The sequence below is a fragment of the Chelonia mydas genome, chromosome 5, assembly GCF_015237465.2.
Source record: "Chelonia mydas isolate rCheMyd1 chromosome 5, rCheMyd1.pri.v2, whole genome shotgun sequence".
In the NCBI taxonomy this organism is placed as follows: Eukaryota; Metazoa; Chordata; order Testudines; family Cheloniidae; genus Chelonia; species Chelonia mydas.
This window is the reverse complement of record NC_051245.2, coordinates 41,215,922-41,233,848: the sequence shown is the minus strand read 5'-3', so window position 1 is coordinate 41,233,848 and position 17,927 is coordinate 41,215,922. Positions and strand designations below refer to the sequence as shown.

General features: G+C 43.1%; 1 protein-coding gene and 1 long non-coding RNA gene across 31 annotated transcripts in view; one reads left to right on the top strand and one right to left on the bottom strand.

Annotated features, from left to right (window-relative positions):
• Positions 1-17,927, bottom strand: part of ERBIN (erbb2 interacting protein) — a 225,178-nt gene that overhangs the window by 179,682 nt on the left and 27,569 nt on the right. For 23 of the 30 annotated variants that reach the window (XM_037902921.2, XM_037902915.2, XM_037902925.2 and 20 more), the window contains one exon: positions 5,519-5,633. The exons of 4 other annotated variants lie outside the window; for them this stretch is intronic. The gene's annotated coding sequence lies outside the window, so the exon portion shown is untranslated. Of the gene's footprint in view, positions 1-5,518; positions 5,634-6,751; positions 7,079-17,927 lie in introns of all 30 variants that reach the window. 3 more of the 30 variants (XM_043546428.1, XM_043546432.1, XM_043546443.1) reach the window with 1 other exon arrangement.
• Positions 175-16,082, top strand: LOC122465794. Its single transcript, XR_006290848.1, has 2 exons — positions 175-306; positions 15,825-16,082. It is a non-coding gene; the product is annotated as an uncharacterized LOC122465794 (long non-coding RNA).

Below are 17,927 nucleotides of genomic sequence, written 5' to 3'. Positions count from 1 at the left end.
TTAAAAACAAGGCAATTAAAAACACGCAGCTTTCAGGAAGTATAAGTTCCTGTTTGCATGTCATAATGGTAGTGACTGATACTAGGTTCTTATCTTGCTGCAACAGCTACTTGATTTTGCTTGTCCGTAAACATCACTCCAAAAAATATTTTTCATTCTATTGTGTTTCCAAACAGACATGTTCCATCTGCTAGTGAGGTATGATCTGTTTCTATGTGACATCATCACATTACACTTGAGAAGACTAATGCCAGTTTATAAACACTAAACCTTGGCTCGGTTTCAAAACTCCTTACTACCTGCCACGTAAGTAATGACAAAATGTGTGGATTATCTTTTGTCATATAATTTAGAACTACTCTACTATGATGCAAGGCTCTTACATTTTCTACAAAAGGCAATTCTAAATAAATGATTTGTTATATGATTGAACTAGAACTGTACTGTACTGTTCCTTTGGATTTTTTATAATACAACAGAATCTAAGTCATTATTCCTCTTTTGACCCGTAAAAGCCATCCAGGGCCACAAGTGATGTGTGCTGAAGTGCAAATAAATTATTACAGCAATAAAGATTTTTATATTCTGGAACCATTGTATATTTGCAAGATAATTGTTATTTCTTCAAGTTAACACCTTACTCAAAGGAAGGTTTAATTTTGAGATATTTTAATTTCCTTGAGATTTACTAAAAGTTATTTTTAATACCTGTAATCAGAAAAAAATAACTAACTGTGCAGGTACAGTTTGAAACCATCTTTACTGGGCAAAATAATATATGTAATTTAAAAAAAGCTGTCTTTGTGTCTACTTAAACAAGAGGATTACTGGGAGAGCACAAAGTGTTTAGAGAGGCAGTGATGATGAATACTCCTAAGGATACTTTCCTTGGGGATGCACCCCCTCAAATGAAAGTAAAACACCTTCAGGGATATGAGATTTTAGAAGGAATTCATTCAGGCTAACATAACCCTGGAAAAATACATAGAAGTTACTGAAACACTAGTACTACCGGCGTCATCTACAAGTTTCTCCCTGTTGAGGAGTCTCTCTTTGTCTGAAGGGTGCTTTGACAGAAATTTGCTTTCAGTGGAAATAACTGCGACCTCCACCTAAAAGGACAGGACTGCCAAGTCACACTCCAGTGCACCTTGGAGAATATTTAAGCACATTGTCTATCTTCCTTGTACAGTTGCAGACCTTGTATGGTTGCAGATCCCTTTGTGGGCGTGCTTGATTGTTTTGGTGATTAGGTGGAGAACCTATCCTCAGCTATGTCCTGTACAGCTCCCTATTCCATTCAGTCAGCTGGATCTTCAGAGATATCTGCTGTAGGTTCCATGCTTATAACAAATGGAAACGTCTAGCTGTGTGGAATTCCTCCTGGTCCTCTTCTCTCTGACAGTCTTAGCATTTATGTACCTTCAGCCATGTAGAATGCCGCTTCACCTGTTGCCTTTGTTGTTTACAAACCATCACGCCTCCTCTCTGGTTTCCACATTCTCTGGTTCTCTGATGGCCAATTCCTTTTTGTTGAACTGGGGGTGGTTATACTTCCTGAATCCGACTGTCCGAGGACTCCATAAACCCTTTCATAAGAGAAAATGTCATTTCTCCTTTGGAAAGATGGGTTCCTGATATTTATAGCCAAGACAACCCCAGCAGGCCTGTAGTGTCATAACAGGTAGCATGTTGGTGGGACAGTTGTTCCAGAGACAGCCTTGAGTGGGGGTTCCCTGCCGGAACTGTTCAGCAGAACTGTAAGGCAGGAGGTCTGGGCCAATGTCTACTGCTACAGATGCAAGAGTGTGTCAACAGGTCATGAATGCTAATAAAGGAAACATGAAGGAAACCAAAGCTCCCTTCAGCAATCTTGAGGTATCTGGTCACCGTGATGTGGTGAAAGAGCCACAGATATGCCAAGGGGATGGGATAGAGACATGGAGTCATTGCTTGTCCCAGGCCTTGCAATCCTGTCTGTGGTCTTGATGGCAAGACAGAGATTTTTCCAGTTAGCACCCAAATCATGCATGACTTATGTCTCTAGCTCCTTGCAAGATGCTAAAAGATATCCAGTTGAAGAACACTGTTCAGAATATTATACTGAAAGAACTGACTTCACTACTGTGTACAGCTGAAAATATCAGAAGCTTGTCAGAACCCTCCACCAAGTACAGTATGTTCCAGTAACAATCTAGGTGTCAAAAAGTATGGCAAATCCAATGGTTTAATATTCAGCCTTAAATATCCCTCAGCAAATGCTGAGAAGGAATTAGACTTTCACATATTCTGTCTCTGCACAAAGAAGAACTTACTGTTTTTGTCAGTCTTGAAGATTTTATCATGTATTTTTAAATGCCATATTTTTAACATTTTTTCCACACTGGATCTAGAAATTTAGCAGCGTGCCAAATTCCAAGTTTAACATCAGACAAATTATGGCTTCTTTCCCAGAAAGCAATGAATTTTTAAAATTTTACACTAAAGCATCTGCAGAATGCTCAATAAATTCAACAATGGACTGCACTTTGTTATAACTGTGTATTGGTTATTTCACAAACAGGCACTTCTATAGCAGCTTCTATCCAAGTATTTCAAAGCTCTTTATAAACATTGCTTAGGCCTCAAAAGACCCCTATGATGTAGTACATCATACAATCCTGTTTTATAAAAGAAGAATCTGAGGAGACATGCCTGCGGCCACGCAAGTCTGTAGCAGAGCCAGGAATAAAAACCAGCTCTAACCTAGTCCTGTCCATTAGCCACTAGCTAATGCTTTTTTCTCCCAAGCAGAGATGCATTATCATTCTCTACTAAAGTTTTCCACACAAGCCAGTAAGGTCCTGATCCACTGAAGTCAGCGGGAATCCTTCCATTAAACCTCAGTGAGCTTTGGAACAGGTCTTACTCACTGTTGCTTTTAAGATGAAATGGACAAAGAACTGGATTAATCTTCAGATGGAACAAATTAGTATAATGGAGGTTATTAGTTAAACTAATATAGAAATTATAAAAAAGTTTTATTTCAAGAACAGTATTCTATTTTCTGATGGCCTAAGGTGATCACTTTTTTCTGCATGGAGAAATTAATACTCACTGTATGAGGCTCTGGGAAAAGTATTCTATTCCCTACAGACATTAAGCAACCTGAGCCAACATAACAAACAGGAAATGGACCACCTCAGAGTTAACATTTTGCATTGCTTCTTAAACTTCCAGCTTGATTATGATGTTATGTGGTGCTCTAATGTATGTGCTTACCAATAACCCAATTAAAGTTACCAGTTAATTAAATCAGAAACAGCACAAAGAGGAGATGTAAGTTAGTATTATGGAAAAAAAGAAAGTATGCACCACAACAGCAAAAAATGAAAGAAAGCTTTGTGACTCAAAAAGCCAGCAACTGAATCTGATTCTTTGCTTTTCAAAATCCTTGTCTGCAATATGCATTGCAGTGTTTGCTCCAGACCTCAAATGTAGCATCAAGAAAGCATGTTAAAACAAACACACACTTAATTGTTAATCTCCTCTCCTCTCCCAATACATGGAAGCTACATCCAGGGCCATTCCTACCCATACGCAAAGTACGCAGCTGTGTAGGGCACCAAATTTCCTGATGCCCTACGCAGCTGCGTGCTGCTCCAGCCCCTGCTCCACCTCTTCACTAAGGCCTCCGCCTCTGCTCTGCCCCAGCCCTGCCTCTTCCCACCCCAGCTCTGCTCCCACTTGACCCCTTCCCAAAGCCCCTGCCCCTGCTCCGCCCCCACTCCCCTGAGAACTGCAGCAGAGGTCGGGTGCTCTGCACTCGCCGGCAGCAGTAAGTGGAGCGACCCAGTTACAGCCTGCTCCGCTCCTCTGGCTCTCAGCCATGCAGCTGGTGAGTGCTGAGGGGCGGTTCCCCCCTGCCTCCCAAGGCTGGGAGCCAGGGGAGCAGAGCAGAACGGGCTGGGGCCAGGTCGCTCCACTTCCTGATGCCCCCGTGAGTGCAGGGTCAGCCTGGAAACCACCTCCCAACCCGCAGAGGCCTGTGGGACTGTGTAGGGCACCAAAATGGCTAGGGACAACCCTGGCTACACCCTAAGTTATTCTCATCTCTCTTTTCCATTACTACTATTTTTGTCTCCGTCTCCTAAAAACTTACTGCCATGCTACTGCCTAGACTCAACACAATGTCCAAGCAACATTTCCTGTACTACCTTTTCTTTCTTATAGCCACTGAACAATCAACAGTCTTGCTGGGTATTTGCATTTAGTAGCATGTTATTTCATTTCTAAAATGGCATTTCACCAACAAAATGCTTAATGAAACAGTTTTTACTAGTGAACTATTAAATTTCAAATTTAAGTGAAATCTCTGATATGAGAGTCAGGAGTTCCTAGGGTGAATCCTACTATCAGCAAAAACTGGTGTTCATTAATTTCTGGCATCAGGAGAAGAGGGTGTGGGGGGAGAGTGTGTTTGCTTAATGGGTTTAATTGGCTCTCTATGGTGAAATTACTTAAGAAGGCTGAGACCACCACCTATACTCCAAAAAGATCCAAATAAACTGCAGTCTCAAAGAATTATGCAACAGGCTCCAATTAAACACATACATTTATACTGCACGTATATAGAATATACATAGTATATATTTTTATATATAATCACACAGTTCTGGTTTTTCTCTCTCCCCTTCCCTTTCATTCATTGGACTGATGTGAACCAGTCTATGCATCCTTTATTACCCTCAGAGCCTGGATGCAGACAGGAAGCCAGATGTATCAGCTTTTGCAATTATAAAAAGAGTAACAAATGTGGCACAATCTTGACCACTCTTCGCCAAACCACTTCTTCGCAAGAACCACTTCTCAAAACAGTTCTTCCATAGGTGATTGGTAGAATAGGTCAGTCGAGGCTAAGCCTCCCCTGATGCAGCTGCTGCTGCCGGATGCCCAGTTGAGGATTTTTGGCAGCTTGCACAGGGGAAGTTTTTGATTATTATGCCCCATGTAGGTTCCAGGGCAGCTGAGGAGGCAGTATGTGCCACTCAGCTTCCCGGGGTTCATCAGTAATCTCAGAACCCAGGAAGCTGAGTAACAGATACCGCCTCCTCAGCCACCCTAGAACCTGCATGGCATAAAAGCTCAGGTTCTTTGGGAAGAGACAAGGGGCAGCTTGGGGTCTCAGGAGGGGAGGTGCAGCGCAGCTGGGGCAGCTCCAGCCGGCCCACGGTTCTCCAGTCATAGGTGGCAGTGGTGGTGGGGGTGGCCTTGGGAGAAGGGGTGAAGCCGGGGGGCTAGCCTCCATGAAGTGGGGCTCCACCTATCACCCACAAGTTCTTCCATACCTTCCCTAGATGCTGCTATCAATGCAGACTCCAAACGAATGTGCTTTTTTGTTGCTGATTTGTGGTGGGCGGAAGAACAAAAAAACAGGATCAGAGGAAGGAATATCCATTAGCGTACATGCCTTCACCTTCAACAACATGACATACTTTTGCGTTGTACTTCCCTCTAGTACATTCAGACTGTTACCTACCCGAATCACTCCACCTCATCCAGTTGACACCATTGCAGCCTGAATCGGTTTCTGAACTTGGATCTCGAACTCAGTGGGATGCAGCAATGAGCTCAATATAACCATCCACATGGAACTGTAAAAAAGTTAAGACTCATTTTAATGAGTACATAGAATTTTTTTCCACTAACAGTGACTAATGGAAATACAATCCAACAAATCAAAAATACTAAGATTGCCTTATTTCCTATAGTTACTTGTCAGTGTAGTACCTAAGTTCTAAACCAATCATTCTTGCTGTTGAATATTAATGTGACCCAGCTATTGCTAAAGGGCAAACATGAGTGGAATGTAAAATCAGAACAGAAACTATAAGACTGATTAATTTTTTTGATTCTCATGCACCAATCAAAATACCTGGGTTGCAGAAAAGTGTTTGAATTCAAATATAACAAAAACCCACATATGCAAAATAGCGTGAGAAAACATTTTTGTTTCTAGAACACAGTTAATAGGTAAACAAAACAACATTTACAAAAATTAAATCTTGAGCCTAAACCAGATGACAGTATCCATTTAAGGACGCAATCTCAGAGCACCAGAGGCATATTACAAGACAGAGAACCTGTATGCTGAAAGCATTGTGTCGTGATGCTTCTCCATTGGCCCCTCCTAGCAACAGATTAGGATAAAGAGTCCACAATTATTTGGCAGACCTGTCAGCTGCCCTTCATTTTAGTTTAACGTAAAGTTTTACAGGAATGTCTGTCTGTGGTTATTGATAGGAGGGGATGGAGTTGCTCTTGAATGGTTTGATCCATTTCTATCTGGAAGTTCTGTTCTGCACAGAGAACTCTCTTCTGGAGAGCTGCTGTATTATAGAATCATAGACTATCAGCATTGGAAGGGACCTCAGGAGGTCACCTAGTCCAACCCCCTGCTCAAAGCAGGACCAATCCCCAACTAAATCATCCCAGCCAGTGATTTGTCAAGCCTGACCTTTATTGTATATTATGTATGTTGAGGACATACATTTCTATTATACATTCCTGGCTAGTATACTGGAACAGCAGCAGCTATAACTCTAAGACAGAACATACCCATCACCTTATCTTCATCACATTTATTGAGACCAACTCAAATAACCTTACAAAAATATGGCAAAGAACAGGAGGAGGAGGAGGTGGTGGTGGTGGTGGTGGTGTTACGGACGCATAGTTTTATCATCCCGTTTCAGAACAGGAGATTACTCACCTGTGCAGTGACTGACATTCTTCGAGACAAGTGTCCCTGTGGGTGCTCCATTCCAGGTGCTGATACACCCCTGCGCCTTCGCTTGGAGATCTGTACAGCAGTACCTGCACAGGCCTCACGTGCTGCTGGCGCCTTAACTGCGCATGCGTGGCCCTGACTCCTCAGTTCCTTCTCTACTTTGGCGTTTGGAGAGGAGGAGGGTGGGTAGTGGAACACCCGGATGGACACTGCACAGGTGAGTAGCCTCTTCTTCGAGAGATGTCCCTGTGAGTGCTCCACTCCAGGTGACTGAGAAGCAGTATCTTTAGGATGGTAGGGACTTCGGATCTGGTAAAAAAAAAAGTCAGACAGCATAGCTCAGACCATTCCAGTGCCAGTCAAGGGTCCCTGAGCGCTAAACACTATGCCCTTAAAGGTGTGCTCCGAAGCCCAGGTAGCAGTCCTGTAGATGTCTACGAGGGGAATATTACATAAGAATGCAACAGACATTGACACAGATCTGGTAGAGCGTGTCTTAATAGAAGTTGGAGGATGTATCTTCTTTAATTGGTAGCATAAGTGGATGCAGTCTGATATCCAGTTGAATATTCTCAGGCTGGATATCGATTTGCCCTTAGATAGCTCTGCAGTTGAGATAAAAAGTTTTGGGGTCGCCCTGAATGGTCTAGTCCTATCCAGATGAAGTGTGTGCATTGCTGCTTCAAAAGTGCTTGCATGCTGTTTAGGAAAGAAGGTTGGTAGATGGATAGGTTCACTGAGGTGCAAGGACCAATGCACCTTCAGGAGAAATTTGGGACGCGTTGGAGCATGACTTTATCCTTTAAATAAAAATAAAATAAAAAAAAAAGACGTACGGTGAGTCAGGCATGAGAGCTCCTACGCATCTGGTGGATGTAACTGCCACTAAGAATGCAGCTTTCACAGATAGGTGTAGTAGAGAGCAGGATGCTAGCAGTTCAAATGGTTTTTCTGTCAAACATGTGAGGACCAAGTGTAAGTCCCATGGTGAGTGAGTGGTCTGATGTCTGGGTACAGCGCCTGGATGTCTTTAAGGCATCTTTTTTGTGATAGTGTGGGCAAAGGTAGTGGTGTCACTGATCTTCTGGTGAAATGCTGTGATTGCTGACATGTACCTTATGGAGCTGAAGGAGAGGCCAGATTGTTTGAGCTCCAGAAGGTAGTCCAGTATGATTGGAAGAGATACAGAAGTAGGAGCTGTTTGCCTGGCGGAACACCATGCCATGAACCTAGACCATTTATGGATATATGTGGTATGTATAGATTGTGCCCCACTGTGTAACAGTACAGTTTGCACCTGCTCAGAGCAGTCTAGTTCTTCATTGGAGAACCACTGAGGAGCCATGCCTTGAGGTGGAGCATTCCTATGTTTGGGTGGCGTAGATGGCCCCTGCGTTCGGACAATAAGTTCGGAGGCATGTGGGGGGGGGAGGAAGACTGGTGGACAAGTGGACATCCATGTTAGAAGTGGGTACCATAGCTGTCTAGGCCCATAGGGGCTATCAGTATGATCCTAGCCCTCTCCATTTGTATCTTTAATACTATTTTGTGTAGCAGTGGTATCGGTGGGAATGCGTATAAGTAGGTTGCTGCTCCATCTGATCGTAAATGTGTCCCCCATGGAATGTTTTCCCAGACCCGCTCTGGAGCAGAATCTGGGGCATTTCTTATAGTTTCTATGGTAATATTTGGCTAGGAGGGCGGCATAGTTTGCCACCTTAAATTGCAATGTGGAGGATGCATAAACCTTGTGGCCAAGTCCATTCTTTTACTCTCCCTGTCACAAGGAGTAGACCGGAAAATGTTGCTGCTTGTTTCTTTGGTTCGTCGCTTCCACTACCAGCAAGTTTGGTGCTGGATGTGTGAAAAGAAACTGAGCCCTTGGAAGGGACATAGTATTTCCAATTTGCTCTCTTGCAGGTCGGGGATATAGTGGCTGGGGTTTGCCAGATATTCTTGACTGGGTCCATGATAGCTCCGTTGATCGGGAGGGCAATCTTGGAAGAGGCCGTAGGTTGCAAGATATCTGTTGAGTCTCTGACACCTATTCCATAGTGATCTTGAGCTCCCGAGACACCCTTTTAAATAGGTTCTGAAAGTGGATGAAATAGTCTGCCGTTGCTGGCGGTGGCAGCATAATAGCCTCACCAGGGGAGGAAAATGAGTTGTTATTTGGAGAGGTATCAGACGGCACATCTTTGTGTGCACCACTGCAGGTTCCTCCCATACAGTAACTCCTCGCTTAATGTTGCAGTTATGTTCCTGAAAAATGCTACTTTAAGTGAAATTATCTTAAGAAAATCCAATTTCCCCATAAGAATTAATGTAAATCAGGGAGGAGAGGGGGGTGTTCGGTTCCAGGGACATTTTTTTTCACCAGACAAAAAGACATTTTATATTCACACACACAGAATATAAGTTTTAAACAAACAAGTTAATACTATGCACAGCAATGATGATTGTGAAGCTTAGTTGAGGTGGTGGAGTCAGAGGGTGGGATATTTCCCAGGGAATGCCTTGCTGCTAAATGATGAACTAGCACTCGGCTGAGCCCTCAAGGGTTAACATATTGTTGTTAATGTAGTCTCACACTCTACAAGGCCGCACAAATGGAGGGAGGACACACAATAGACGCATGGCAGTGGCTGCAAACATTCCCTGCAGAAACTGAACGTGATGATGAACTCATGCGGTCTCACTGGAGTGCACCACTTCCTCCACTTTCCAAGGTGCCGTGGTGTGTGTGTGTGTGTGTGTGTGTGTGTGAGAGAGCGAGACACACACACTGTGTGTGTGTGTGTGTGTGTGTGTGTGTGTGAGAGAGCGAGACACACACACTGTGTGTGTGTGTGTGTGTGTGTGTGTGTGTGAGAAACGTGCATTGCCCCTTTAAGTACACTGACCCCACTCTTAAGTGCACTGCCCTTTTAAGTAAATCAGCAAGCTGAGACAGCAGCTACTGCCAGCAAGCTCCCTCCATCCTGAGCCCTGTCATGTCATCGTCCCCCACCACTCTGTGGAGATGGGGTACAGGAGCAGGGGGGCAGGACTGGGGTGGGGAAAAAGAGGGACCCCCTGAAATTAGCACTCCTCTTCCCTCCCACCCCCTGCACAGCAAGCAGGAGGCTCCCAGGAGCAGCACACAGCAGTGTGGGGAGGGACACCTGAACTGCCCAGCAATTGATAGCCTGCTGCACGGCTGCCTCACAGGGAGCCGACAGGGGGACTGCTGGCCCACCCTGGTTCCAAGCCCCCACCAGCTAGCTCCAACGGGCTGCTCTTCCTGCAAGCAGTGGACAAAGCAGGCAGCTGCCAAACATTATACGGCAGCATTCCGCAACTTTAAACGAGCACGTTCTCTAATAGATCAGCAACATAACAACCAAATAACATTAACTGGGACGACGTTAAGTGAGGCGTTACTGTACGTCCATCACAGACATGTGTGAGGGTCGAGGAGGAGATTTGGTGTCACCTCTATGTGGGCTGTGTCAACTGGTGTGATGTCCCCTTTAGGGCCCCCATGGGTTCCAATAATGCCATTGTCCGGGGAAGGGCACAGGTGGTCCCATCCAAGGGTGCCCATACCAGGATGGTAACTCTCTGGCATATGAGAAGGGAGGGATAGCTCAGTGGTTTAAGCATTGGCCTGCTAAACCCAGGGTTGTGAGTTCAATCCTTGAGGGGGCCATTTGGGATCTGGAGAAAAAAAATGATGATTGGTCCTGCTTTGAGCAAGGGGTTGGACTAGATGACCTCCCGAGGTCCCTTCCAACCCTGATATTCTATGACCTTGATCTTACTGGTACAACATTGGCAGGTGTGTTGAATGTGGAGGAGTAGTGTGGTGAAAAAACTCCCTCCACTTTGTCATCCTCATCACTAGAAAAGTGAGAGGGGATAATTGTCGGTATGGTGTCTACGGTCTCACTGAGACATCAGAACCCAGTAAAGAAGATTCAGGGGTTGGTGAAACAAGCAAATCCCTTTGGTGAAGAAACTGCGGTGCCGATGGGTACTGCGCCGAGTGCAGTGACAGGACTGTAGGGTCAGTTGGTCCTGACTGGTGTGGCAACGTGCGTCATCAAAGGTGGCAAAGAGTCAATGACGAGGCTGTAATAGCGGTTGTGTGCTGCACAGACAAGTGCGCCAGGGGTGGCATTGAGTCCTTTACGGTGCCGGGCAGTGCCATGGTAGAAGAGGCAGACAATTTAAAGCCATTGGCCTCAGCACTGGCGTGGTGCATAGCAGCAGCAGCTGGAGTATGGACAGCGCCGGAGGTGCCCAGACTGTCGTATGTGCTGAGCCGCGGTGTGGTCAGCCTGGATGAGATAGACCTGCTCAGGGACCGTTCGGAAGCAGTCTGGTTCCCATGAGGTGACTAAGCTGGCCTCTGTTTTCGCTGATTTTTTGTCCTTAGTTGACTTCGGAGGGCTCTGTCTTGAGGAGGACTCATGTCCTGGATCAGAGGCGGGTTTGAGGGACTTTTCAATCAGAATTAACTTAAGCCTCAGGTCTCTGTCCTTCCGTGCCCTGACTTTCAGCTTGCTACAATGGGTACATTTTTGGGGGACATGGGATTCCCCCAAACAGCAGACGCATTGAGAATGGCCATCAGAGATGGTGATGGCCTCTCTGCACACAGTCATCTCTTAAAGCCTGGGGAGGCAGGCATAACGTGAAGTCTAACTAACCGGGAGGGAAAAAACTGGGGGGGAGAGGGGGGAGGGAGAAGGAAATAAAACTTATCTGACTAAAATACTATGCTAATTATACTAACAAACTAACTATCCGAAAGAGAAAACATTTTGAGCAGGACCACTGAGCTCCGTCTCAGGCCGGGGAAGGTAGAGGAGGACCTAAGGAGTCAGGGCCGCACAAGCGCTGTTAAGGCACCCGCAGCGCATGAGGCAGGCACTGTGCGTACGTGGCCCATTCGGGTACTGCTGTATAAATCTCCGAGCGAAGGCGCAGGGATGCACCAGCACCTGCAGTGGAGCACCCATGCAGACATGTCTTGAAGAAGAGCAAGCAGTCTATTTGGAAAAAAAAAATACAATAAATAATCCTTGATTCAAATGAGAACAAGATTCTTCATGAAGTACTCCTGGCGGAATTCGGCACCAACAAATTAAAAATTTGGCACATGGTACTTCAAAATTCTGGATATTTTATTTTTCAAAATAGCACTATATAACCATGCCAGTTTCATTTACTTCGATAATTTATTTCAAACTACCTGTCAGCAAGTACATCTGTAACAGTACAGACACACAAAAATTCCCCCAGGAGTACAGAGTTAAAGAAACCCCTATGACAGCCCAGTTCCAGTTTCCCTGCCCCTTCCTCTCCCCCCCCACCCCCAGCCAGGGAGTCAGACACTCTCACTCCCTCCAGAGCCCAGCCATGGGCCATTCCCAGCCCACACACTCACACCCCCAATCTCTCCAGAGGCCAGCTGCGGGCCAACCCCACCCCAGTCTGAGAACGAACCTGCTCTAAGGAGCCATTATGCTGAAAACCATTATGCTGCCAAACACTTCTCATTATTCCTAATAGTCTTAGAATAATAAATTGAAAAGAACAGAGGCCCAGTTAAAGTTTGACAAGATAACTATTTTGGTTTGTGGCCTTTTGGAATCTTCACTTGATTTAGTGAGTTAGCCCATGGCCTTGGGCGCTATGTTTTTACAATTAAGAATTAATGCATTTAGCATCTCATCAGACCCAAACACCTACAGGGTCTCTTTGCCATTTGTCTAATGTAACACAACCTGAAACTGTAAGGGACATTCATGGTTCCATTCCCTGTGTTACACTCTCCTCGGCTTGTTTTGAAATGAAACAAGGCGTTTGCTATTTCCAAAAAGTATATGGCTGAAACAGTTTTCCTTGATACTCAGCTAATGGGGTCTGAACAAATCTCCTCTCCTTGTGACTTAGGCCATTGCTACGCTAGAGAGAGCTTACAGGGTGCAATTGTACCGATGCAGCTGCACCGCTGTAAGCCCTCTAGTATAGCTGTTCTAAGCCAATGGAAGAGAGCTCTCCCGTTGACTTAATTAAGCCACCCATTAAGATCAGCAGTAGCTAGGTCAGCCACGCAGCAGAGGGTGGCAGCCCTGCACTCTCACACCCACCCCCATCACTCCTGGTCCCCACTGTGTCCTCTGGCCCCCAGGCTCCAGCCTCAGGCTTGCCACCAGCCCATCACCCCTGCGCCGCCCGCTGCCTCCCCCAACCCTTCATCCACCTACCTCATTGCATCCGGCCCCTGCTCCGTCGCTTGGTCCTACATCCATCCCACAGGCATCCACTGCCTCACTTGGCCCCCCCATCATCCCTGGCCCCTGCTGCCTCCCTACCCACCTCCCCATCCAGGTCTTAAATTTCTCCTCTCTACTTGCCAGGGCTAAGTCTGTTGTGAAAAGTGATATTTGTTTGTTAATACCACTTTTTACCGCTTCCCAGCTAACGAGCAAGTCTGCTGTTATGAAAAGTTTTATTAACAAACATACAAATATCACTTTTCACAAAAGCAGACTTGCTAGTTAGTCTTTTAAAAAGCAACCAAAAAAACCCAAACAACAACAACAAAAAAAAGACACGAATATGCAAAGCACCTTGTTTGTTTCTATTCTGTTTAAGTCCAGCAAAGAGTAGAAACTACTGGACGTTATTTTTAAGAACATAAGACCAGCCATACAGGATCAGACCAAAGATCCTTCTAGCCCAGTATCCTCTCTTTTGACAGTGGCCAATGCCAGGTGCCCCAGAGGGAGTGAACAGAACAGGTAATCATCAAGTGATCCATTCCCTGTTGCTCAACCCCAGCTTCTGGCAAACTGAGGCTAGGGACACCATCCCTTCCCATCCGGCCTAATAGCCATTGATGGACCTATCCTCCATTAATTTATTTAGTTCTTTTTTGAACCCTGTTATAATCTTGGCCTTCACAACATCCTCTGGCAAAGAGCTCCACAGGTTGACTGAGTGTTGTGAAAAAATACTTCCGTTTGCTTGTTTTAAACCTGCAGCCTATTAATTTCATTTGGTGACCCCTAGGTTCTTGTGTTATGAGAAGGAGGAGTAAACAACACTTCCTTATTTACTTTCTCCATACCAGTCATGATTTTATAGATCTCAGTCGTATCCCCCTTAGTCATCTCTCTTCCAAGCTGAAAAGTCCCAGTCCTACTAATCTCTCCTCATACAGAAGTCGTTCCATACCCCTAATTATTTTTGTTGCCCTTTTCTGAACTTTTTCTAATTCCAATACATCTTTTTTGAGACGGGGCGACATCTGCACAGAGTATTCAAGATGTGGGCGTAGCATGGATTTATACAGAAGCAATATGATATTTTCTGTTTTATTATCTTAATAATTCCCAACATTTTGTTAGCTTTTTTGACTGCCGCTGCACATTGAGTGGATGTTTTCAGAGAACTATCCACAATGACAATTCTCTCTTTCTTGAGTGGTAATAGCTAAGTTGAACCCCTTCATTTTGTATGTATAGTTGGGATTATGTTTTCCAACGTGCATTACTTTGCATCTATCAACATTGAATTTCATCTGCCATTTTGTTGCCCAGTCACCAAGTTTTGTGAGATCCCTTTGTAACTCCTCGCAGGCTGTTTTGGACTTAACTATCTTGAGTACTTTTGTATCAACTGCAAATTTCCCATCTCACTGTTTACCTCTTTTTCCAGATCATTTTATGAATATATTGAGCAGAACTGGTCCCAATACAGATCTGTGGGGGACACCACTATTTACCTCTCTCCATTCTGAAAACTAACCACTTACAGGTTGGATAAAAATCAATGATAAAAAAAAATTAAAATTAAAAAAAAAATTTAACTCGGATTTTTCTGAGAAAATGCTTTGAGAAAAAAACCTATCTAAAGATAGTTTTAATTAAGATATCTTTGAGCTATAATGTATCTCATCATGGAATAGGGATAAACTCTAATTGTATAGTATGAGAGAATATATTAATGTAATGTTTAAGAAAAGTTTTGTAAATGAGTTCCAATAGTTCATGGATGAGGGATCCAATCTTATGGGGCTCCAGCGGCTTCTGTATAGATTATTTAGGTTAATCTTTCTATCTACCTACTGGGACTCAGTGCTCAGTCTAGAAGATACCATCAGAGATGCTTAGTTTTGCCATTCTCAAACTGTGGATTTGTCTCTCCAGAGATAACATGCTTGTTAACAGCAAAAATGTTTTAAAATATATAAATATATAAACAGGTGAGAAACAACAGACCTCAACCCTATTGTCCCACTGCAAAATTTGTGTACACAGAGTCAATCCCTTACCTCTCTCTAAAAGTGCAAAGTTTCAGAAAGTTCAATGAATAGAAGATTGTTGGGGCGTAACAGATCTGGACAAGGAGAAGTCTGGAGATAAATGTGAGAAGGGAAGGACAGGTAATAGAAACAAGTGAAACTGTCTGAGCAGCCTATTCCAGAAGTCTTGAGGTCTTTCCGAGCGTAACCTTCATTGATTTGAGATCTACCATACCATTCTCTCACTAGAAGTTAAAACCTATAATGGCAGCAGGCCGTAAATGTGAATATTTTAATGAAGTTCCTATACCTGTGCGTGAGACAGGCATGCGTGCAAAATGCAAACAGTGCAACAAAGAAATGTAAGGCCTGGTTGCCCAAATGAAACAACATCATGAGAAGTGTTCCTTCTCAGGAGGAAGCTGCGTTGAAGATGATGAAAGGAACATGTCTGAACATGCAGGATCTTCAGATTGGTAAACTTTTTTATTTCATACTTCTTTCTTAAGGACTGCCTGTCTTCCTTCTGGACTATTCTTGAATTCTCATGTTTGAGCAAAAAATATAGTTGTTACTCTACGGTACTATCATTTTAGATGCAGTTGTGATTAAAAAATAAATAGCTGAAAGAGGCAGATCTTCCTTTTACAATTTCACCTTTAAAGTAGTACTGAGTGTCAGTGAATGCAATGAGTAATACTAAATGAGCAGTATGGTAATAATAATTAAATAACTGCATTGACTTATTTTGTTTAGGAGAATCCATCCTTAACATACAGGATTCTGAAGACTATCCACCTTCAAGATCACCATCATTTTCTATAGTTTCAGAGTTATCTGCCAACGATCATGTTTCAGTCACATCATGTATGTCACATAGCTACAGTATATCATCTGTAGAAAAAACGAAAAAAAAATCTCCATCATCCAGAAACAACCATAGATAAGTTTGTGATAAGAACCAGCAGATTACAAAAAGAGGTCATTGATGAAAACATTGCCCAGTTTGTTTATGCAGCAAACTCTCCTTTCCGTATGATTGAGAACCCACACTTCATTAACATGGTTCAGTCATTAAGACCAGGATACAGTCGACCCAAGAGAGCAGATGTTGCAGGCAAATTGCTGGATAAAGTGTATGAAAGAGAAATTGAGCAGTGTGCAAAAGGTCTAGAGGGTAAAACTGTAAATCTGAGTCTTGATGGGTGGAGCAATGTCCACAATGATCCTGTTGTATGTGCTTGTGTGACAACAGAAGAAGGGAATGTTTTCCTTGCAGAAACAATTGATACATCAGGAAATGCACATACAGCAGAATACTTACAAGTAGCAGCAGTAAAAGCTATAACAAACTGAAAAAAATTCAAACGTCTAGTACGCAGCTTGGTCACAGACAATGCTGCAAATGTATCCAAAATAAGAAATTTAGAAGAGCGTGAAGAGAGTCCCAAGCTAACAACATATGGTCGCAGTGCTCGTTTGATGCACCTCCTAGCCAAAGACTTCAGTGTTCCAGAAATAAAGGCTAATGTTGTTGAAATTGCAAAATACTTCCGTAACAACCACGTTGCAGCAGCTGCTCTGAAAAAAGTGGGAGGAACTAAGGTAACTCTCCCACAAGACGTGCGATGTAACTCAGTATTGGACTGTTTTTAACACTATACCAAGATCTGGCCTAATCTGATGACAGTTTGTGAACAAAATCGTGAAAAAATAGATGGTCACAGCCAAAGTTCTCAACATTGGGCTTAAGAGAAATGTTGAACACATGCTTACTACCCTGAAGCCTATTTCTGTAGCCTTGAACAAAATGCAGGGAAATAGCTGTTTTATTGCGGACGCTGTTGAAATTTGGAAGGAACTGAGTGAGATCTTAAAAAAAGAAATATGCAATGACAGAGTTAAGTTACAAGCATTAAAAAAAACAAATGGGACAAGCACTATCTCCAGCTCATTTTCTTGCAAATATTCTCAATACTCGGTACTAGGGTCAAACCTGAACTGTTGAAGAAAAGGAGCTGGCTATGACATGGACATCCAGCAATCATCCCCCCATAATGCCAACTATAAAACTTCAGAGCTAAGGGTGAACCATTCAAGAAATATATTTGCTGATGATATTTTAAAGAAAGTCACATCAGTGAACTGGTTGAAGTCACTTAATCTCTTGGATTCAGAGACCGCTGAAGTGGTAATCTCACTTTTAACAGCAGTAGCTTCTTCTGCTGGTGTAGAAAGAATATTTTCTTCCTTTGGACTAATTCATTCCAAACTGAGAAATTGTTTGGGACCTGAAAAAGGAGGAAAGCTTGGTTTTTCTTTCCCAGATTATGAACAAACAGGAAAATGGAGGTGAAGATGACTGAGTTAGCTGCAGAAGCCAATATTTTAAGTTTCTCATGTTGACCTGGCTGACAGAGTCTATTTAATTTTATTTTATTTTTAAATATTTCATTTAACTATTTTAGTTAAAAACAATTTTAACAAAAACAAATCTGATTTAAAAAAAAACTTGAATGTTTAACTAAATTCAAAAATTCATATGCTTGTTTTGTTAAAATATTATAGGTTTGCTGTTGAAGAAAAAAATCCAGAATACATAATGTTGTTGTTTTAGTTAAATAAAACAATTTAAATGTTTGTCTGTTGATGTTCTTCTCCTAATACAGCATGGCAAGAAAATCCTCCAAATATTAATGATTAACCTGTTGAATTGGAAATAGTTCACTTCCCAATGACTTCATAAATATCTGCTTCAATTACCTTTGGTAAATGAAATAACCAAACAATCATTCATTTTCTGATACAGCTGTAAAACTAATCTGAAAAGTTTTCAAAATAAATCACTTTAAAAATGTA